We start from the raw sequence: 23,507 nt of genomic DNA, 5'->3' as shown, positions 1-23,507 counted from the left end.
CTAACTAACTATAAACTATACAGGAGCACGGCTTGTGTTATTCAGGAATGTCCTGTTCACACTCACGTAGTTCCACACATTCACACCTGACAGCTGCCCAGTACAACCACAGTGTGATCTGCTGGACACGGAGCAGCTCCACCGGGGGTTCAGGGCCTCGCTCAAGGGCCCATCCTGCCGGTCCGGGGATCTCTTCCTTAACATTTGAAGTCACTTGTTTGTCCCATTGTGTTTTTGTTCTGTTCCCGACGTTGTTTTCTCAAGGCCAAAAGGAATGACTCCATGATGAACCCCGCCTGAACAGATTGTGATTATTCTGAAATTATGAGACATTCAGATTCAAAAAGGGTCTAAAAAACACCAGCAATTATGGTCTTGAGTCATTTTTAAAACTTGTAAGTGAAACCTTTTCTTGGATTTCGTATCTAAACCAGGTTCACCAGGTCCACCGGTAGAGGGCCGCCGCTGTATCATTTGACATCTGCATAAAGAAAACACATTTCTCATCTTCATTTCTCAACCTTTCCCTTTCCCCCTCTCTCCTTCCAGCGGCCATTTTGGATGATCAGTCAGCATGTGGTCGTGGTGAGCGTCTGGCGCTGGCTCTGGCGAGGGAGAACATCAACAGTCTGATGGAGGGCACCTCCCAGGCGAGGGTGGAGGTGGACGTGTATGAGCTGCAGAAGGACTCCCAGTACGACACCACTGACACCAGTAAGTCACTGCCCTCTCCTTCAGCGTGTGGCAGCTGCAGCTGCTCTTCACTCTGACATTGTCAGTGAAGGTAACTTCAGTCAGCGTTCTGTGTGCAGACCAGAGCAATGAAGCATCGACCTTCATTTAATAAGGCGGGTCAACAGTGCATCATAATCAATAATAACTCCCCTTACTATAAATCAAGAATACTTTAAGTCGCTGTGTTTTTGTTATAGCACTATTCACGGCTGAGTGTCATAATAACTTGTCAAAGCAGGAAAAACACAGGTGTAAATAATAACATCTGTAACAACTCCTTGTTGATGATTTGCTTATTGTCCCCGAGCCGATCGCTTCCTGTCCACCTGCAGCAGCCAGAACGCCGCTGTGGTGTAAAGACAGGAAGAAGGAAGAAGCAAGTAGAAGAGAAGAACAATGCGTGTGCTGCGCAGAGAGCTCGTGTGCAGCAAAAATATCCACATCACCGTTTGCTGTAGACAGTCCTGGAATAAATTAAACAAGATTCATATCAGCACCTGTTTTCAGCCGGGCAGAAACATTTATTTAGCTGACGCTTTTATTCAAAGCGACTTACAATAAGTGCTTTCAACCCAAACATTTCAATAATCATGCAAGTACATCAACTTCTTCAAATATGCTAAACTGCTTCAAGTGCTTCATTTAGAAACAATAAGAGATAGAGAAAGGTGTTTTTTAATTTATTTTATGTTATGTAGTTCAGTCTGAACAGGTGAGTTCAGTCTGAACAGGTGAGTTTTCAGTCTGAACAGGTGAGTTTTCAGTCTGAACAGGTGAGTTTTCAGTCAGAACAGGTGAGTTTTCAGTCTGAACAGGTGAGTTTTCAGTCTGCGACAGAAGATGTGTGGAGTTTCTGCTGTGCTGATGTGGATGGGGAGCTCGTTCCACCATTGTGGAGCCAGGACAGCAAACAGTGGTGATTTTGTTGAGCGGTGGCTGGGCCCCCCCTTCGTAGTGAGGGCGCAGCGAGCCGATTGGCAGCAGCAGAGCGTGGTGGACGGGCTGGGGTGCACGGTGTGACCATGTCCTGGACGTACGATGGGTTTGAGCCAGAAAGCTACAGTTTTTAGGTGTGTAACTAATCAATCGTGTTCTCGAGTGACGAGGTTTGTCACACTGATGAGTTTCTGCTCGAACATGATGGAAGCAGACATACAGACAGAGGGACAGATGGATGATGGCGGTGTTTTACAGATTCAGAGTGTGTAAGAGCGAGGTCATCGTGACCGCAGAGCTCGCAGCGTTCTGCACGAGCAGCTGCTGTGGATGTTTATTGATTATGAACTGCCAGCGGCGCAAAGAGAGACTTCCCGATGGAGAGGCAGTTAATGTTTTCTGTCATAGCAGAGCAGTACACACACACACACACACACACACACATAAAATGAGAGGAAGCTGGTACAAATTGTACAGTACAAACTGTCAAAATGAGAAAAGCTCTGACTTGAAAAAAAGGTTTGAAACATTCAACTGGTTCAGCTATTTTATGTCTTCTTTTTAATTTTTTTATTTTATTAGTCTATTTGACAGGGACAGTGCTCAATGATCAACAGAAAAACTGGTAATGCGCTAGAATTAGCATAAACGGCTAATTTTCATCAACTTATCTTATAAAATTAATACATTGAAATTAAAATAATTGACAAAACAACAGTACAGTACGCTTCTGCCAATAAATAATGCCACAGTATAACACGGTAATTATCTACAATCTATACTGAATAAGCAAAATATTACCGCACACTTATAGGATTAAGTTAATTGAGTCATTTTTGCCCTGGGTTTTGCCTCTCAGGTTAGCTACAGGCTGTCCTAACTTATCCCCTCTCTCGCTCTCCAGCTTGGTCCATGAACACAGAAATGTCAGCTATAATCAATATTTTTCATAATAACATTATATCAAATGGCAATGTGAAAACAATATTTAACGTGAAAGTTGTCTCTGGTAGTGATGAACCTCCAGAGAATCATCAGCTGCTTTACGGAGCTTCATAGAGACTTTCGGCTGGTTGTTTATCTGTCCGGCTACAGCTTCACTGTCCTGGTTCCCTCTCGGCTCTCAGAGCGTTGTTTCCAGAGAAAAAGCTGTAAAAAGCCTCTGAACGCTTCCTGCTGAGCAGCAGACAGCAGCCAGACGCAGTCAGACAGCAGCTGCTGAACATAGCGGAGCATCTAGCTGCTGAAGAGCCAGATGTTTCCCTCAGCAGCTGCTGGAGACCGAACACAGAGCTGACAGAGAGAAGACCGGACTGACGTCCATCAGGAGACACAGACACGCCTCCTGATGAAGGGTCATGTGACTCTGTAGCTGCTGGACGTGGAAATAAGCAGCCGTTTGCGAACAAGTTCAACATATTATTTCCACGCCCCCAAGTGGCCAAAAAAATCCGTTATTTCACTTCTAACACAACCCTTTGGTTTTTTGTCTCGTGTTGTTTTCTCTCTCAGTGTGTCAGATCCTGCCGAAGGGCGTGGTCTCCGTGATTGGCCCCGCCTCCAGCCCTGCCTCCGGGTCCACCATCAGTCACATCTGTGGGGAGAAAGAGGTGAGTCACATCAGCTCCAAAACATGAAACCTCACAGACACCAGATGAGAGTATTAGTCATGTAACACTGTAAAAAAGCCCTGTTCTTTTGAATTCAGCTATGAGTTATGTCATTAATTTTACTTCTTACACATCCACAGCTATTGTACTATTGTAATCTGTACTAAGAGGAGTACTATTATTATTACTATAATTTCCATTCACACTACAAAAGCTACAATTACTATTACTGGTACCGATACTATTATGTTTAGTACTAAAATAAATTGTATTACTTTCATACCTTTACAATTGAAAGATACTTTAATACAAGTACAAGTCCTGCATTTAAAATTCTTGGTAAGAAAATGTATTTCATTTTTTGACAGTAACGGTCCTTACAGTAATACAAAGAGCAGTGCCTGTCAGACGTGTCCTAAATTCTTGATTCATTAATGTGCGAGTAGCATTTGAATATTAGATGTCCAAAGTCAAGCAATCTGTAGCAGTGTGTGCTATTTAATGAGCTTATCACTTACAGCAACATGTTTTGTATAAATATAAAATCTGCAAAGTAACTACAGCCATCACATAAATTCAGAAGAGAAAGACGTGTCATATTTCCCTCTGAAATGAAGTGAAGTTGAAGTGTGAAGCTGCACAAAATGGAAATACTCAATTACAGTAGAAGAACAGTGTCTTATCAGATAATTCCTGTCTGAGTTCTACAAACCATAGATTTATTTCTAATCTGCCAGTGCAGTAAGAATATTTCAACCTGTTTTAAACACAAATCAACTTCAAGTTGTTCTAGAAATTGTGTCTGTTATTAACTTAACTGTACTTTATTTGGAGTCTGTTTGGAAATTAAACGAGGAATTACATTTTGACATAGCAGCTAATGTGGAACCATGGATGAAAAAAGGTGTTACAAGAATACATAACATTACTCAGATGAAATGTTTAGGAAAGGTTTCGCTGGCATGTGTTGATGAGGATTTGTCTTCTTTGACTTCTGTTTAACCGTTTTCCTGCCTGAGCGAATCTCCACGAGTCCATTTCCATCTCCTCCTAAGCCTCTAACCGTCCCGATGTCGTCCCCCTTTGCCTGACAGGTCTCATATTATTGGATTATCCGCTTGGATTTAAAATAAACTCTGCAGATCAGAGTGAAGCCCAGCTGAGCTAATTACAGTTTACCGTTTAAACCTCTGCAGGTGTGAACTGAGCGGCAAATCACACAGGACATTTGGCCTCTGACCTGATTCTTCATTCATCACTGATGTGATTAATTTTTCAATTTGTCATTAATTTTTCAGTTTAAATACAGACACTGTCAGTCACGGGATCTTTGCTCTGAGGAGTTTAAATTGAAACAGAGCAGCTTTCAGATTCTCAGGGGCGAATTCACAAAGAATGAATTGTGGCCGCTGATTATTATTTTAGTATTTCTGATAAAGTATTTCTGATAGCACCATGAATTGCGCATTGATGTGATGCGCTGTTGCTTCGCCTGGCTACAATCACTGCTGCTGTGATCACTGGAAAGTCCGGGGGTGACGCCTCTTATGAATGCGCTTCAGTTACCACCAACTCTCTGAAGACGCTAATAATTTTCACTCTAACTGCGTGGGGCTGTTAGCGCTGGTGTTTGTGAATTGGACTTACCTAATTTACATACCTGCAAATAGCACCGGAGCACCGAGACGCTATTTGCCTGGCGGCGCAGTGAGGGCTGCAGTTCACCGGTTGTGGGTGCTTTGAGAATTACAAATTTTCTTTTTGCCGCGCAGTCCTTTTGTGAATTTGCCCCTCAGCGTCTCTGAAATCAATGGGAAAAGCTCTCAGACTCTTTGAGGTACAAAGATATTTTCACTGGGACAAGTCCAGTTTTCTTATGCTTGTCCACACGTTTTTTTATTTTATTTTTGTCACTCCAGAGGATCGTCCTTCCCCTTTTCAACCAAATAGTTTGAAGTAACAGAACTAAACTCAGGAACTAAAAGGAGGGATAAAGAGGGACGTACAGATGTCAGCTCCTGATGTCGGCAGCATTGCAGTCCCCCATAGTTCCTGGGCCATCAGAAGGTCCTACCTCGGTGTAGGGACGTTTGGAGGCCAGGAACTATATTTAGAACCAGGTTTAGACTTCTGCTTGTGTCTTAACCCTTGTGTTTTCTTGAAATTGGTTTTACATTGTCACTGTTTTCCACACGCAGCTGTGTGTGGAAAAACAATTACCCAATATGTATCGAAGCGGTAACCCTTCCCTTTGCCTCAAACTTGGCTTGCACATTTATAAAGATGTTACTTATGGGACCATTAGACCCCAGAGAGGTCAAAAGGGCGGGTTATGCTAGAAAAGAACTAGTTCATACGTTGTGTTGTCCGTCCTCTTCGAAGGGCAAAAGTGTTTCTAGTTGTTCCCGAACAGCCACGCTCGAAGGCGGAGTGAAAAGCCGGCCGTCATCGAGAGATGCGATAATTGTTTAAATATGGGGATCACAGTGTTGCATTCGGTTGTTCACTGTAAAGTGACAGAAATTGTCGTGTAACAAATGATAAAATAGAATTTGAGAGAGAAGTTCAAACGCTGGCTCCTGTCTCAGCTCCACACTGCCGACCAATCACTGCGTACAGTTAGTTTGACTGTTGGACTGTTTTAGAAAGCCCGTATTCATGTCTTCAACACCTCGTCCGACTGAACCTGACTGATGCTGCAAATCTGAGACTCAAACTGGACTCAACATCTTAGGCTATATTTCTGGTTTATTTCACCCATCCATTCAGACGACTGGTATGATCAGAGAGAGAAACAGAGACATTTCAGTTGCATTTGAAAATAAACTAGACCCAAGTTCAAACCTTTATACAACAAAGTTGCCCGAACTCGAACTGAAACAAGATACTTTGTTGGAACTCATGGTGTTCTGGTCGGGTACCAGAACTCTACCCAGGTTCGTCCAGTGCAGGTAAGGGTCCGTGTTTCCTGAACGTCCTGAATTAGTTTCTGGGTCCCTGGAAAAGTTCAACTGCAGCCTGAACAGTTAAGGTTTGGATAGGAACAGACTGTGGTCACGGAAGAAACACTGACTGTAAGGTTAGGGTTCATGGTCCCTTCGTGGTTCAAGACTCTCTGACCTTCCCTTTAGTGCCACCATCAGACCAAAATTTACTCCTGAACACAAGAATCTGATGAACAGACAGTTGGGAAATTCACATTCATATTTCCCAGAGGATGAACCCTTTTCATCTGGATACTTCCTGAACATTTCCCTTTTTGCTGAAATTCATTTCTATTTCCCTTCTTTCTTCCTTTATTTTTTCTCTTTTTCTCTTTCTGATATTAATGTTTCAGCTGAGTGGAGGTGAACGCAAACTCTCTCTGTGATTTCTGCATGAAACACTTTTCTAATATCACTGATGATCGAGGCTTTGCTCCATTTTCAGATTTTCTTTTTGAAACTGAACAAAGACTTGATTATCAGCGAGTGTCAGACTCTGATTAAAGCTTTCGTTTCTGTTATCTGAACTCCCAGTAGAACCTGTAAGGTTTGATGATTTTAAAAAACGTGTTCCCTTTACTGTATGTCATCACCTCTCTCTCTCTTTCAATCTTTTCCTTCTTTACTTTCCCTGTCCTTTGTTTTCATTTCATTCCCTTTTCTTTTGATTTCTGTTTCTTTCTTTCCCTTTTTCCTCCCATCTCCCTTTCCTTTCACTCCTCCTTTCCCATCTTGACTTTACTTTTTTTTCTTCTCAATAATTTTTCTTCCCTCTCCATATTTTCTCTTGGATCTCCAACATGAAGATTGGCTCAAAGGAAACCCCTAAGCCGATATTTCCTTTTCTTGTATTTTCCTTTCTAATAATTATTCTTCCTCCTCCCTCCTTCCCTCAGATCCCTCACGTGAAGATTGGTCCGGAGGAAACCCCAAAGCTTCCGTATCTTCGCTTCGCCTCGGTGACGCTTTACCCTAGTAATGAGGACCTGAGCCTGGCCATCGGATCCATCCTGCGCTCCTTCGGCTACCCGACGGCCAGCCTCGTCTGTGCCAAAGCAGAGTGTGAGTGTGTCTTAATGTGTGTGTGACCTCCTGTGTTTCCATGTTCTCCTCCACATCTCTTCATTTCTGCTGTTTGATGGTTACAGTGCAGCCTCTCGCAATGTGAGACATCTTTTTCTGTGGTTTTATCCGTCTTTCTCAGGAACTTTTTCCTCTCTGGTAACTTCATGAGCTGAACTGCAGCTCCTGGTTCATTACTCATGTTTATCTGCTCGCCTCTGGATGTTCAATCGCTCAGTGTTGCTCTGCTGGTATTAGATACTTCAAGAAGTGCTGAGAGGCTGGATGTGCTGTACCAGGGACAGTTGGGGGGTTTTCATATCAAGCAGTTTTTTCACTAAGATTTTGAGTTAAACTCGTTATTTGAAGTCAGGTGGTGTCAAATAACGGCTCAGAGATGCTTGAAAATTCAATGTATAGTTTTCTTCTTCAGAAAGAACTGCAGGGTGATTTTTTATGTAATGTTTGGACAGTTTGGACGTTGGAAATGGTGGCAAAAAACTATATGATTACTGTAAAATAAGGACAAAAGCTCGATGAAGATGTCTGTAAGATCGAAACATTGCTTTGTTAAATGTACTGAGACCTACGAGTATAGTTTGTGTGATTTCTGCCTTCAGTTTTTGATCCAGCACCGGCACGCTCTCGATTCTGCTCGTCTTTATGGTGCACATCTATAGACAATAATGGTGCAAATTCACGTCAAAGTTGAGCTCATTCACTAATTGCAACTGTAAAATGTTGCTGTTTTGAACTGCTGGTTGGACCTTTCCTTTCCTTTCCTTTTCTCTGTCATTTGCTTCCTTCCTGTACTCTTTCTCCTTTCCCCTCCACTTTTCCTTCATCGATCTCTCCCGTTTTTCCACCCGACTGGGCTGCTGCAGCTCACTGTTTTAATGCTCCTCTGCTCCCGCTGCGGACTCTCTCAGTCTTTAGCTGTATCCTCGTCCTGTTAACGGCGGTGTTTAACAGGCCTGTATTGTTGTCGGGAACGATGCTGTCGGCCAGTTAAACACAGCAGCGCTGCAATGAATGCTTTATGGCGGAGATTAGACGAGACACGCCTACTGCTTCTGTCACGGACGGACGGAGGCCGACCGGCTCTGAATGTTAAAACTGAGATGATGCAAGAGCAGCAGCCTTTTCTAAAAGTTACAAGTTACAGGAAATATTTAATAATGAAACTTTCTCATGTATTTTTTAAACTGTTTTATAATTTCCCTCCAAATGTATTTTTACATGATATTTGTGCCAGCATTCCTGTGACTCTGAGGGATCTGACGTCAGCTGCGGTTACAAAAATAGTAAATTCAAACATCACACAAGGAAATTATGGACTGAATCATGGACTTCTGTTTTTGGTATTTCAGTCAATGACTAACCATTGAGCAATAAATTAAAGGATATTACTGCATTTGTATCATTTGTGGCACAAAGAAGAATTTTATGAAACTCATAAACTGTCAGCCTCTACTAAAGCTGGTGTTTTTTTCCCTCTTGGGGTCCTATAATCAGATTAGTTCTGCCACTGACGATTTTTTTCATCTTTCGTTGTTTTTGTCAATTAGAAGATTATTCATTTAGTTTGTCAGAAAATATTGAAAATGCCAATCGCCACTGTTTTGTTTTGTCCAACAAACAGTCCCAAACCCAGATGTTCTGTTTACAACAGCATAAAACAGAGAAACCCAGTAAATCCTCCCACTGGAGAAACTGGAACCACCACATTTTATACAGATTTGACTGGAAAATTACACAAATGATTAAATGATCGATTAATTTTGTGTCAATCAAAAAGATGTTTAATCACCCTGTTGTGTCAGGGCTAAACCCAGATAATCATCTCCAATATTTTCCCAATGTTTCTTCATTAATTTATTTGCCCCTGTCTTTTTATTTATTTTTGATTTATTTGTTCTCTGCTACTACTCTAGTGAGTAACTGCACCATGGACTAACTGTCCTTACTTCTTATCGATAGCAGCTGATGACTGGGGCTTAAAGTGAAGATCAAATGAAAAAAAGTCAAATGTTTTTGAATCCTTAAGATTTCAGTCCTGGTTGAAATGGCGACACCTGTGGTTACTGGTGGTTACTACAAGTGCATTTTAATAATACTGAGTTCTGTATAACATGCATGGCGGCCCGGTTCCCATCAAGTACAGCGCACACAGCACACTATAGATGGCAGAGACCCAGAAACCAACCAGTTCCTGTACTGGAGCTCTACCTGGCCTGGCTTTTCTGTATGTCACTTAGTTTGTGGTAATTTGCTGAAACACAACTTTATTTAGGAAAAAGCACCGTGACCACAAAATGATGTAATAATGCAGGACCCAGTTCTATTTTAAAGGTCCACAATTCCATTACAAATTTGCAAGTAATCAAATTACCAAAAACCAAGTGAGAAGCAGGGAACCTGGGCCAGGGCAGTTGCCGGGTTAATCCAGCCTTGGTAAAAATGACCACGATGTATCGACCATGTGTGTCTGTTGGCTTCGCAGCCAAACAAACAGTAGGTTGAGAGAATCTATCAACTCATTGTTGACTAAAGACGACAGTCAACAATGTCAGACATTGTTTTTGTGTGCATACACCTGCTTTTGTCTCCTGCGTCATGTGCCTGCATGCATTGTTTCCTCTGAGATCCTTGTGTGGGGGGTACACAGTTTGAGACCCGTGTGGGAAAGGCAGACTCCGCCAGTAACAATGGCAGCTAACACAGAGAATTACAGAATGAAAAGTGGACGGCTTTTGCAGAAGAAATGATGGCCATAAACAGTTTCAAAAATTGTGTTTGATATATTGAAGATTTTCTGTAATCCCCAGAATGCGTTCCTTTCTAATGATCAGCTGTGTCATAGAATGCAGACTTTGTTTTTTATGGACACATCCAAATTGACTCTCTGTGGGGAAAGTTAATAGACTTTCAACATAATCACCTTCATCCCTGTCTTTGTTTATTGCAGCTGCTCAAACCTGGAGGTTTTCAGAGCAGGGACAGTTATTTCTCTAATGACTCCCATCAATTTCTGAAACCTTGTTTTTTTTCCAAGCCAAAGCAATCATTTTACAAATAAACAAGCTAAACACGCAGACGAGAATCATTTATGGACTGCTGTCTCTTTTTCACAGCAGTCCTGAGAGTGCAACACAGTTTTAGCCCAGTTTGAACCGTAAGTCCATGTTTGGGAAAGGCTGACATATTTATTGATGTGTTTTATGAGGTCCGTTACTGTTACGCTTCCTGATTCCTGACTCCACCCCTTAGGCCTGCTGCGATTGGAGGAGCTGGTCCACCGCTTCCTCATCTCCAGGGAGACGCTGTCGGTGCGAATGCTGGACGACAGCCTGGACCCCACCCCCCTGTTGAAGGAGATCCGTGACGACAAAGTGGCCACCATCATCATCGACGCCAACGCCTCCATCTCCTACCACATCCTCAGGAAGGTCAGGATGCCAAAGATTGTATTGCACCTCGCTAGCCAACTGTAGAGGCTGTCGCTGCCATTTTGTAAACAGCTGTTGGTCTCGCATTTTTCCAGGCCTGCATCAGTATCAAAAGCAATCTACTGATAGTTGTGTGTTTCAATGGTTACAGTGCAAACTGGAGCTGCTAACAGCTAATGCAGCATGGCTTTTCATGGTGTGCATTCACCACAATGTAAAAACTGTAACATTAGGCAAATATGGGCTCAGGTGAAGCTAGCAGCCAACTGACTCCATGGCAACATTGCACGTCCTGAAAGAGTTTCCCCTCAGGGATCAATAAAGTATTTATTTTCCCAAAGCATGATGGGAACTGTAGCACCAATACACAGCAAGTAAATGTAAGAAAAAGAAAAAGCAACAGGAATGACAAATCCATAAATATTGGCTTTTTTCATTTTAGACTATTGTAAAAAAATATGTTACTACGGCTCAGAACGTCCCATTAACGTGTTCTTTTATATACCTGAAATTATACTGACTTTCTCCTCTGTCCACTCATACACAGATACAGAGTTTTTGGTGGAAGAGCGCCTCCATTAACGTCAGAAGAAATGAATACATATTTTATTGAAATAAAAGGGACTCTGAGCAGTCCTGCTCCTCTGTCTGTTTGAAACATCTTTATTTCCTGCTTTGTTTGTCTGTTTCTTCTTCTGTGGTGTTTACAGAGTAGCACAGGACCTTCAGACACGGTTGGTCTTCTGCCAAACTGGCCAGTAGAGTCAACAGACTTTACAGCCCCAAACTAAATCGACCAGCTTTTGGCAGGTGGTAATTTCACTCTCTGCCCGGAGACCTTGGGGGTCTGAGACGTTTTGAATACAAAATAAAACCGCTCAGTAACTGTATCATGTTTGGCTTTTTTTCTGTAAAGCTCAGCTCCTGCAGGCAGAATCCAGCAGAGAAGAGCTCACGGTGTGTAGGAGGTTAATAATTAATAACAGAGTCAGTCTGAAGCTCTTCATTGTGAGGTTGCCAGTTCAAATCCCAGCCTGGCTTTGAACATTTATGCTGGGAGAGGTGTTCGCTCAGACTGTGTGTAAGCAGTCTGAAGCAGCAGCTGCTCAGAAACAGCATGCGGTTTAAAGAGGAAGGTTCAGTGTAGAAAGTAGTTTCAGCACATTTCTGAAAGAAATCTAACTCTGATCCCCAAACTCCTCACATCCAGACGGGACTACCGATCCCCATCTAGGGAGTGAGGGAGCTGTGAAACGGGACAGTGGTGTATCCTGACGCGTTAAGATGTGTGTTGACCAGCAGTGATGCACCTCTGGGTTTTCCTGCATGGTGTTATAGTGGAGGTGCCCTGCCTCACCTCAAATAAAGGGCACCTTTGCTAACATCAGAAGAAATTATTACATTTTTATGAAATATAATATTAGGCTAATTAAGCTTCAGGGGAAATGAGCAGCGCTTCACCGCCTTGTATTTAATGAGTGAGAGGATCTGTCTGTTTCAGCTGTGATTGATCGATCGCATCAAACGTTCACCTTTCAATAATTAATCAGAGCAGCATGTTGTTGTGTCAGGAAACAAAGAAATCCTCAGTTTGTACAAGCTGGGAGACAAACAGCTCAATCAGTCTCAGTGTGAAGAAGGTTTCACCGCTTCACTGCAGGCCAGACACCAGGCGGACGTTAGACTGACAATCGCCAGCTGGACACAGAGTTTGCTCCATTGACCAGCTGGCTTACGTTTGCCTGACGAGAACCTCTTGTGGTTGGGTGAATTATGACAGTCAGCGTCAGCCATCCACCCCAACCTCAATACAAAGCATGTTAGCGTTTCCCACCAAAAGTCAACATCAGTTTCCTTTAAACCATGACCATGATAGTTCTTCCTTTAATTCAAAGTCATTGTTTTAACCCAAACCATGATCTTTAGCTAACCCTATAGGACAACACACTAGTGGTGTGTCAAAACACACACACCCATTGTTGTCTATTTGAGCCCACATGCCAGTGACGTCTTGTACACTTGTCAGGATACATCCCTGTTCTATTTCCCACCAGCAGTGCACGTCAACTCTTCAGAAAGACATTTTTTCACGTTCCCTCCGGCTACTGTACCTTCTTCTGTCTGTAGGACACGTTCGGTGTGCGCTGCTGTCAGTTGTCAAGCATCAAACGACGCAACATGAGTGACCAGCATCAGCTAACGATACCTAACGCCTGTTATTTTACATCACAAGTTTGCTATCACATATCCAGCAGGGCCAAAACTAGTAGCGATCGTCTAATACTGACAAGAGTATTGATACTTATCCATAAGAGAAACTAAAGTGCACGACAAAATGTTCGCATTCAAGTGGCAAAGCCCTCTGGCAGCCGTGGTAATCTGACGGGAGCAAAGATGGAAGTCTGCATAGAGAGGAGTCGGGGTGATGGATCAGTCAGCAAAACATCAGACTTTAACAAGAGAGACCGCTGGGTTTTTTTTAAGTATGACCACAATCGTTCTTAACCACCTGTTTTTTACTGTTACCATGATGACAAAGCTCATTACCTTAACTTTAACAAAGTAGTGGTTTTAACGCATCAGAAACACTTCTGTGTGTCGTTCTAGAGGGCATGGACAAACAACGTATTTTGTCTTTTAATTTGGAGGACTTGTTGGCAAAAAGTAATTCACCATGATGGAACCATGATGAACGGTGAGATCCAAACTAAGCGGCCCAGACTCACTGCCGCCTACTGCATCGTGTTGTGTGGGGATCCTTGTGAGCAAGGATCAACACGTCAGAGAGCATCCTGGACTAGAAGCAAAGGTCTGGTGGTCTGGTCGGAGCTGGGCGAGGAGCGCTGCTTTCAGTCAGCACGGAGCCTTTGCAGCTGAAACGATGTGAGGATGACGATTATAATTCAGACGTCTACAGAACATTCAGTTTTTAGCCAAATTTAACGTCTTTTCACCTGCAAGTTGCCCAATCAGAGAGCATACTGAGCTTCTTCAGCTATTATTCTCCTTCTTATTATTACCTCCCTAAACTTCTGTGAACAGCTTTTCATCACTGACAGATCCTGTAGCTGTATTCTGAGACATAATCACTGCTTCAAAGTTGTTTCATGTTATTAAAGAAACAGGAGCGCTGCGGCACAGATTCTCAGGGTGAAACATAATTGTCTCCAATTTGAGACAAACTACACAGTGTGTGTGGGGGGAGATGATATAGGGCAGATGGTTCCTTTTGTTACTAAGCTGTGCTTCGTGTTTCTTTGGAGAAAGTTTGCTTCACAGCGCTGACATTACTTTCTTCTTCTTTGCTCTGGTGACCTGCAGGCGAACGAGCTGGGGATGACGTCGGCCTTCTACAAGTACATCCTCACCACCATGGTAAGAGCCGCGCCGTTACGTTCATCGCGACGCACTCACACTCATCTTCCGTTAAACTCCACTTCTCTTCTCCTCATCCTCTTCTTTTCCTGTACGGTTTGTCCCTCCTCTTCTCTCATCTCCTCCTGACCCCTGTCCTTCTTTCCTCATTTTTCATTTCTTTCCTTTCCATTCCTTTAATTTAGTTTCTTTCCCTTTCTTAAACCTCTCCTCTTCTCACATCTACTTCTTGTTTCTGTCTTTCCTTGTGTTCTCTTTTCCTTTCTTTTCCTATACCCCTTCCTGTTCTTTTAGATGCTCCTTTCTTTACCTCCCTCCCTCAATCCCTTACTTTCTTTTCCTTTCTCATCCCTAGTCTTCCCTCACCTCCTGCTTTCCTTTCCTCTTTCCTTCTATCCTTGTCCTTGTCTATAATCCCTTTTATCTCCTTTCCTTTTCTTTTCTCTTCCTCTTTCCTTCTGTCCTCCTTTTATTCTTTCCTTTCCTAAACATCCTCCTCTTCTATCATACCCTACTCTATCCTCTTTCTCTTTTCTCGTTCCATCTATCCTCTTTTCTTTTCCTCATCCCTCTGCTGTTCTATCACCTCCTCATTTCCTTACCCCCCTCATCTTTGCCTTTCCTTTCCTTTTTCTCCTAACCCCTATCATATTCTCTCATGTCCTCCTTTCCTCTCTCCTTCTATTCTCTTCTTCTTTCCACTTTCCTTTTTCTGCCTTTTTCGTAACTTTAATTCCTTTGCTTTCCTTTCATTTTTGCTTTTGTCCTCCCTCCTTTCCTTACCTAAATCCCATTCTCTTTTCCCATCTTGTTCTTTCCTTCCTCTTTCTTTTTGTCCTCTGTTCCTTTTCTTTCCTTCCTTTCTCATTTCCTTTGCTCTTTGCTTCCATGCTATCTTCCTCTCCTTTCTTTTCCTTAACACCATACTTCTTCCATCTCCTCATTTTTTCTTTCAGTCGTCTTTTCCTTTCCTTTCCTCTTCTTTCCGTTCCTTTCCTTGCTGTCGCCCATTATATCAACAATGTTTTGTCGTCAACTACACTTTTAAGGACGTTTGTGGGTCACATCCTAAAACTAAACTCCTGAGCTATCACTTTTTCACCCATTCTTTCCCTTCTTCTCCTCTCTCACCTCACCTCACCCGCTGCCTGCATATATCTCCTCTTTACCCATAACTCCTCTCTTCCTCTCTCTCCGCTCATCAGAGATGCTGGCCCCGACACCGTTTGTCATTATTATAATTTCACTGCCCGGTGTCGTGCCCTTGTGCAAAGAGACTTTGCGTAGATAATAACACGTCTCGATCTCCGCCTCGTCTCTAACACCGTCGTGTCACAGACTTTAACGGAGCCATTTGCAAGGGCGCTTCACGCCGCATTCGCAAACCAAGGGCGAAACTGCCGTTCACCCCCCCTCCAGCAGAACCCTGGACAGGAACCAAAAGTAAAATTATTCCTCCACTTCACCACTTCCACACACTCTTACACCTGCAGCGCTGTCTTTGACCTACATTTAACTTTGTATTAAACACGCTCTGCTGACTGTGACGAGACGAGCAGGTTTCAGATGACAGACGTTACGTACAGTTCACCGCCGCTGTTTGGAGAGATGTCTGAGTGGAGAAAAGATGGAAAAACAATACAGGAAATAAGGTGGAAGCTGCCAGACTGTGGTTAGGCTTAACTTAAAAAAAGTTAATTCCACAAGCCAATCTTATTGCATTTAAATCTCTTAATATAAGATGTTTTAAGAGTAATGCAATTAAGACTAACCACACCTCTTAAAGCTGCACTAATCGGTATTTTTTCATGAACAATACTTGAAATGATTATGTTTAATGTCAGCGAATTGTCACCAACTTTGAAGTTCGAGGGAGCTTTTCAGCCTCTTTTAGCTCCTAGTTTCAGTCTCAGTGCTCTCATCAGGCTGCTGTTGATGAGAGCGCTGAGACTGACCCAGACAGAAAATGAGCGGAAAATATGGCTTCCATGTAAGACCATGAGCTGCGTATAAAGAGGGTCAAAGCAAACATTAGATTAAGTTCATTAAATTTCAGCTAATTGACTGTAGGATCACACATTTCCTCCAGAGTGATGCCATCTGGACTACTGCATGATGCCGTCCGTCAGGTAACTCCCGCATGTTACGGCAGTCGGTCTGTCTGTCTTTGGTCCAGAGTGAAATATCTTGACAACCATCGGATGAATTGCAATGTGAATAAACAATCATGTTCCCCGCAGGATGAATTAGATTCTCCTCTGCCTCAGCTGTACGTTCTGTTTAGTGCTGGTTAGCAAATGTTAGCATGCTAACACTCTAAATTACGACGGTGACTATGATAAACATTTAACCTCCTAAACATCAGCATGTTAGCTTTGTCATTGTGACCATATTAGCATGCAGACATTAGCATTTAGCTCAAAGTGAGCTTCCATAGAAAACGATGGGTGCCGGTGTTACTGATGTGTGTTGCAGAGGTGAGCAAAACATAGGAGAGAAATATACAAATAGTGGTGGAAGAAGTACTCACATCTTTTAGTAATTTACCAATTTTAAGTAAAATTAGCACCACCGCAGTGTAGAAATACTCTGTTACAAGTAATAGTCCTGCATTCAAATTTTTACTTGAGTAAAACTATTAGCATCAACAAATACTTAAGTACTAAAAGTAAAAGAACTCATTATACAGAATGGTCCATTTCAGAATAATATATATTATATTGATGGCTTTTAATTATTGATTTATTAATGTGTAAGCATCACTTTAATGTCTAACTACATTATATACTGCCGGGTAGCTTAATCTATATATATCTAATCTGCAAAGTAACTAGTAACTAAAGCTGTAAAATAAATGTAGTGAAGTAAAAAGTATATACTATAATATATATATATATAAGTATAAAAAGTATATTCTATCCTCTGAGATGTAGTGGAGTAGAAGTGTAAAGTATAGTATAAAGCATAAATAATAATAATGGAAATACAAGTAAAGTAGGCTACAAGTACCTCAAATTGTACTTAAGTACAGTACTTGAGTAAATGTACTTTGTTACTTTCTACCACTATGTACGAAGTCTTTAAAACTTTGTTGTTACCTGAGTCATGAATCTAACAAATGTTTCGGTGGAGCGGGGGGTCAGGAGGCCAGAACTCTCCACAGTGTTGGTGAAGTAATCAGTGAGTCACAGGTATTCTTCAATAACCTTATCGAACCCCTGCAGATATATGCCGGTCATGTTCTCCTGAATAGGGCAGGAAAGGATCTAAATCTTACATATTGCTCTTTGAAACTCACACAAATCTGAGACAGAGAAACATCCTTTCTTCAGAGAGCACTGAACTGACCTTGCACCGCTCCTCATCGGCTACAGGAAACCTGCTTCTTTCCAAATGAGCGTCCTGTCTAAACTGTGCTGCAGTCGCAGCATCGCTGGTGTCCTTCTGGGATCCTGTCGCAGTGTTTCCTCCCTCGGCAGCGCTGGCCTTGGCGCTCCGACTCCTCCAGCCAACAGCTCTCTGTCACGGCTGGCAGGCCTACAGTCTGACAGTGTATTTGGCTGTAGCTGAAATTGATTTGGCAACTGGCAACCGCACCGGCAACAACAACCGCAGCTTCCCAACAGGCTGGGACGTGGTTAAGTAAATAAGTGTCAGCGAGATCCAGGAAAAAATAGATTAACCTTACACACAAGTTAGCAGTTGTGCTAAACAGCTGGACAGAATAGGTTCCAGGGTTGGAATATATAATATATATTGATGTTTGACTAAAGCTCAGTGAAAAAATGAACCCTCCCCTCCACCACCTCACACCCCCCACAGACAGGTACTGCAGACCAGATAGCTTCTGTGCTAACCCTACCAGAGAGCTGGAAAACATTATGGTCCCCAGACGATGAATCATAATGATGATGATATTACTGATCCCCTGACCTTTTCTCTGCCGCCATCAGGGACATTTCTATCGTACAAAAGAATCATCAGAACTACTGGATAAGAAATCCAATAGCACTTTGAAAGACCCTGATTAGACCTGCACTAAGGTGAAAGCTGGCTTGTACCACCCTAACAGATTTTACAAACTCAACATGGGGGGGCGTACTAGAAACAAACAGCCCAGTTGTTTGTTGTATATTACATGTACAATATTAAATATAAATGTTTGTACCTGTGTTAGCTCAAAGCTAATTTTTAGGTTTTAGGTTTTTATAGGTTTTGAAATTGACAGCAGGTGAAGGTTGTTTGGTTTCAGTCAGTCTTCAGTTTCTGAAGGTCGCAGTGTCCAGGACCCTGTCTGCATTCTCTACACTTCACAGCTGAAGCTAAATGTTTCAGTGTCAGCATCTGTTGAAGAGCAAACACAAACGCTCTGAGGGACGATCAACAGTTTGATTCTGGTTTGTTTCAGCAGCAAAGCTCAGCATGACACTGACTCGCCTTCAAGGACTATTTGAAGTTCTTTGAAATTCCCCAGCGTTTGATGTCCGTCTTTTTTTAAACTTTTTTCTCCCTGTTAGCTTGCTCTGAATTTAAAAATTGAACTTGACAGTGTGCAGCCTGCAAAAGAAAACCCCAATCAAGCCCTTCGTTTGTTTCTGTCCTCCTCTTCCTTCTGCTTTTCTTTCATCCTTCACTCATCCGGGAGTTTCCCCTCGCTGTGATCTTAAATGGTTGTTTCTGCATCTCGCAACTTCTACTTTTTCAACAAATTGTTAACATACATCACATAAGACAGACAAAACATGTAACTTCTTTTTCCTCATCCTCCCTCTCTCTTTCGGTTTGTCTATTTCCAGGACTTCCCTCTGCTTCGGCTGGACGATGTAGTGGACGATCAGTCCAACATCGTCGGCTTTTCCATGCTGAACAACAGTCATCCCTTCAACATGGAGTTCATCAGGAGCCTCAACCTGTCCTGGAAGGAAGGCTGTGATGTCAGCCCGTACCCAGGGCCAGCGGTGAGAGACATTTAAACACTGATACATATCGAAAGAGGTAGCCTGGCATCGCATCGAAAGGTGTGATGCAAGCTGGGGCGGCGCTCGGTCCGTTTTCAAGCAGGAAAAAAATGGCGGGCTAGTCGCAAACATTTTTTAAATTACAGCTAAACAGTATAATAAAATGTGTCTCTGAAAACATTTAAAGCAGGAAATAAGCAATGCAGTGACAGAATCTTGATCATGTTTGGTCGGCACCGCCTACTCTGACAGTTTGATCTGAGCTTTGTGAGGCCGGCGTGCGTTGCCCTGGACGGACCTGCAGACTGGACGCAGGTTCAGACCTACAACCAATCAGAGCAGCGAAACGTTTGACGTGTGACTTTTCAAATCTGGACCGGTAACACTCCTCCGTCAGTCATCGTATCAAACCCGGCCCATATAAACGAGTGCCCAGACCGGATCCAGGACGGGTGGAAATCTGTCAAAATGGGAGGGGGGTCAGACGTATCTGCCATGATACACATGAGCTCGGCAGATTCGGCTGGTTCCCAGGCTAAGGGAGAGGCAAACCTGCCTGTGCTAGAAAAAAAGAATCTGTTGTGATCTCTAATAGCTAAATGTTTCAAAATCACAAAGAAAAGTTATAATCTTGAGGTCACATGCCTAAAAAACAACAACAACCAAAAAACAGCCCAGAAATAGACGACAAAACGTCGGTACAGTCTCGCTCAATTCCACTTCTGCAGATTCGTGTTTGACTGCATGTTGTGCAGTTGCAGTAATGTCTTATTTCTTTCACTTCTCCTCCTCCGTAACGAAAGGACCCATCAGGACAAATCAATCTCTTCAGAAGTGTTTGTCTCATTTGCAGCTCTGATATCAGCAGAGGTAATAACACCTGAGCAGACGGCTTTGATAAAGATAATAGTAATGACAATAATGTTTGTCTCAATAACTCAAGACTCCATCATCACTGCGGAGAACATCCCCCGGGGCTTTATTACTCGTATTTATTCACTCGAGGTGCTTGAAGGAGTTGAAAAGAGCCGTAGATATGGTTGTTTTGATTATAATGAACTTTATTATTGTGATGATTATGGCCATTACTTGGTGATCAGATGAAGAGTTTCAGTCTGAAATGACTGCTGGCAAAGAATTATGATGAAAACATTTTAACCCCTTTTTCCTTTAAAGGAGGCTGATCTTCATATTTTTAGCATTATCAAAAAAAAAAAGATCAAAACAAGCAATGAATTTATCCTAAATATTTGCCACAGCCTGTCGTAGCGTCCCTCTCTATGCCAGTGGCTCTCACACTTCTTCTGTCATGCCTCCCCACCCAATGTAAACTAATTTAATGTTTTATTAATTATTAACAATATTGAGGGAGCAACTAATAAACAAGGAGCCAAGTTGAATTTTATTAAAATAAAATGAAATGAAATTATTCAGGTCAGCACGATGGCTTGAGCAAACTCGTGTTTGTTTGTTTTCTCTGTATAAATCATACTAATTCAACTTAGTTCCACTGCATGTTCCTCCCCTGGTCATCCACGCCCCCTCTTCATCGACTCTATGCCCGCCCCCCAGTTTGAGAACCACTGCTCTATGCCATACAACCCTGTCTCCTAGCAACTGCATTTGATATGTTGTGGAGGAAACGTAATTAATGTCTGTGTTTACTGGCAACGTTGTCCCCACTCCATGAACTGCTGCGCTGTTGTACTGCACAGGATCCATAAGGAGGTGGTCGGGGTCAGGGTCTGGGGCAGGGACAAGGACAGGGTCAGGGTCAGGGACACGGGCAGGGGCAGGAACAGGGGCAGGGGAAGGGGCAGGGACAGGGGCAGGGACAGGGGCAGGAACAGGGGCAGGGGAAGGGGCAGGGACAGGGACAGGGGCAGGGACAGGGGCAGGGACAGGGGCAGGCAGGACAGGGGCAGGAACAGGGGCAGGGGAAGGGGCAGGGACAGGGACAGGGACAGGGGCAGGGACAGGGACAGGGACAGGGGCAGGGAGAGGGACAGGGGCAGGGAGAGGGGCAGGGGAAGGGGCAGGGACAGGGGCAGCGACAGGGAGAGGGACAGGGACAGGGGCAGGGACAGGGGATGGTGAGTGTAAAAGGTGCAGGACTTTGAAGCCAGAGAGCAGGGTTCACATCCTGCATCTGACCTGTTGTTGAATTAGAATAATAAAACACTTTGGTTACGATTGGAAGATGGGGGTTTTGGTAAAATATTGAAAAGGTAAACACGTCCTGTCTTGTGCTTCAAGTCAGCATTGACTTTTTCAGTATTTAACCAAGACCACCATCTTTCCCGAACTTTAACTAAGTAATTTGGATTGATAAAACTGAACCATCAAAGACTAAGTAAACACTAAATCCACTTTTTTTTACATTATCACACTTTCAGTTGATCGGGGTCTGATTCTATTACAACAAAAGTTTGTCTCCTTTTTCCAGATAACATCCAGTAATTCTGTCCCATAAACCTAAAAAAAAATTGGTGAAAAATCTCTGACTCTCCCTGGTACACCAGGCCCCGGAACAATGAGGCAACATCACGTTCAGAGCTGTTTCACATGACAGCACAGACCTTCCAGTGTGGGCGCAAATTTTTAACTTACTCATTAAGCAGGTAACGAGCTTAAATACCAAATGTGAGTACCAAATCTTATCTTGATCTCCCTATGATCTCAAAGTAACACCCTGATATTTCCCAGAGTAACGGTGTGTTATTTGAACGAAAGGAAACAGCTGCAGGACCAAAGAGACAGATTGGCAAGAGCTGCCAATTATTTTTTACTCTTTCCATCTCTGCCTTCCCTCTTCTTTCTTTCTCTCTTCAAACTGTAATTAGTTATCCTCATCCAGCCCTGAAACTAACTTCAATCACACTCAGTCATACGTCCATCTTTTTTATCAGCCGTCAACAGACTGTGCAGCTCTGCCTCCGTACAATTCGTCTGATTCCCTCAGAGGGTCAGTTTGACTGACAACTGACCAAACAGACCAGAACGTCAGACTGTGATAGGATCGCTGAGCTGTGCGAGCCGCACACTGAACGCCGCTGATAGCAGGAGCGGTTCAGTTTTTCAGTTTTCCCTCTGTGTAGGACTCAGAGCTTGAATGAACAATATAAAATCAAATGATCGTCCAATCAAATCACCCACTCTGCAGCTCTGCGGAGCGTTTTAGCCTCTTTTAGCGCCTAGTTTTGGATTTGCAACATGTTTCCTAACTGGTTCAGTCTCAGTGTTTCCAGCAGGCAGCTGTTTTCATTAAACAAGCTCTGATAAACCCCCTGTACACGACCTGCTCAGCACCAAACAGACACAGCCAGAGACTAGCTGGTGAAGAAAGTGGAACATTTAGCAGCGAAAGAGCCAGATATGTTTCTCAGGAGTTGGTGGAGACCAAATTGGAGCTAATAGGAGAGTGAATATTGGTTTTAGATTCATCAGGTGGACACAAACACGACTCCAATAGGATGATCATGTTGCTCTGTGTCTGCTGGATGTGTAAATAGGCAATGGCTTCACCAAAACGTTAGCTAAAACAGCTTTGTAGTTTAGCCTAGCTTAGCAAAAACACTAGAGGCACAGGGGAGAACGCTAACCGCTATGGTTGATAGGTGGTTAATGTGTGAGCTAACTGCTTGCAAAACCACAATGTCTCATTTTATGTTCCTATAATTTACAAGATAGACTAAGTAAACCTAAGTAATTTGGTTTGTTAAAATGTAAAATGCACCAGAAGCTAGTGGAGGTTTGGTTTGTCACGGCAACTTCAGGGGCGGTAAGAAGACAGTTGGCTTTTCACAGGCAAGCTTCCGATGTAAAATCCGGTTTTGTTTATTGTATTTTTGTTTAATTTTGTGTGTTTCAGCTGTCATCGGCCCTGATGTTCGATGCGGTTCATGTGGTGGTGAGCGCTGTGCGTGAGCTGAACCGCAGTCAGGAGATCGGAGTGAAGCCGCTGAGCTGCACCTCCCCACTCATCTGGCAGCATGGAACCAGCCTCATGAACTATCTACGCATGGTAAACGCACACGCACACTCGGACATTCTGGGAAACCTTCTTGTTCGTTGCCTTTCCCATGGATGGATAAAAAAAGTTGGACATGTTGTGGCAAGTCAGCCTTATTGCTGTGAACAAGGTCGTTCATTAATCTTTGTATTATAAATTTTATACCATGACGGTTTAATTTCTTTTTAAACTTCCTCAGAGCCTTGAAAAGCTGTTTTTATGTGTCAGAAAACCAATTTAAACTTCCTAGTCATACAGCATGCGTTGGGTAGGCAGCTCTTATTGGAATGAACGGGTGCCATCTTGGACTCAGGTATCAGAATCAGAATCAGAATCAGAAATACTTTATTGATCCCCGTAGGGAAACTCTTTGTTACAGTAGCTCG

General features: G+C 43.0%; 1 pseudogene; it reads left to right on the top strand.

The window, feature by feature from the left end:
* The window catches only part of LOC122864478, a 94,682-nt pseudogene that overhangs the window by 21,954 nt on the left and 49,221 nt on the right, over positions 1 to 23,507 (top strand).

This window comes from Siniperca chuatsi, linkage group LG17 (assembly GCF_020085105.1).
Source record: "Siniperca chuatsi isolate FFG_IHB_CAS linkage group LG17, ASM2008510v1, whole genome shotgun sequence".
NCBI classification, from domain to species: Eukaryota; Metazoa; Chordata; class Actinopteri; order Centrarchiformes; family Sinipercidae; genus Siniperca; species Siniperca chuatsi.
This window is presented reverse-complemented; position numbering and strand designations above follow the sequence as displayed.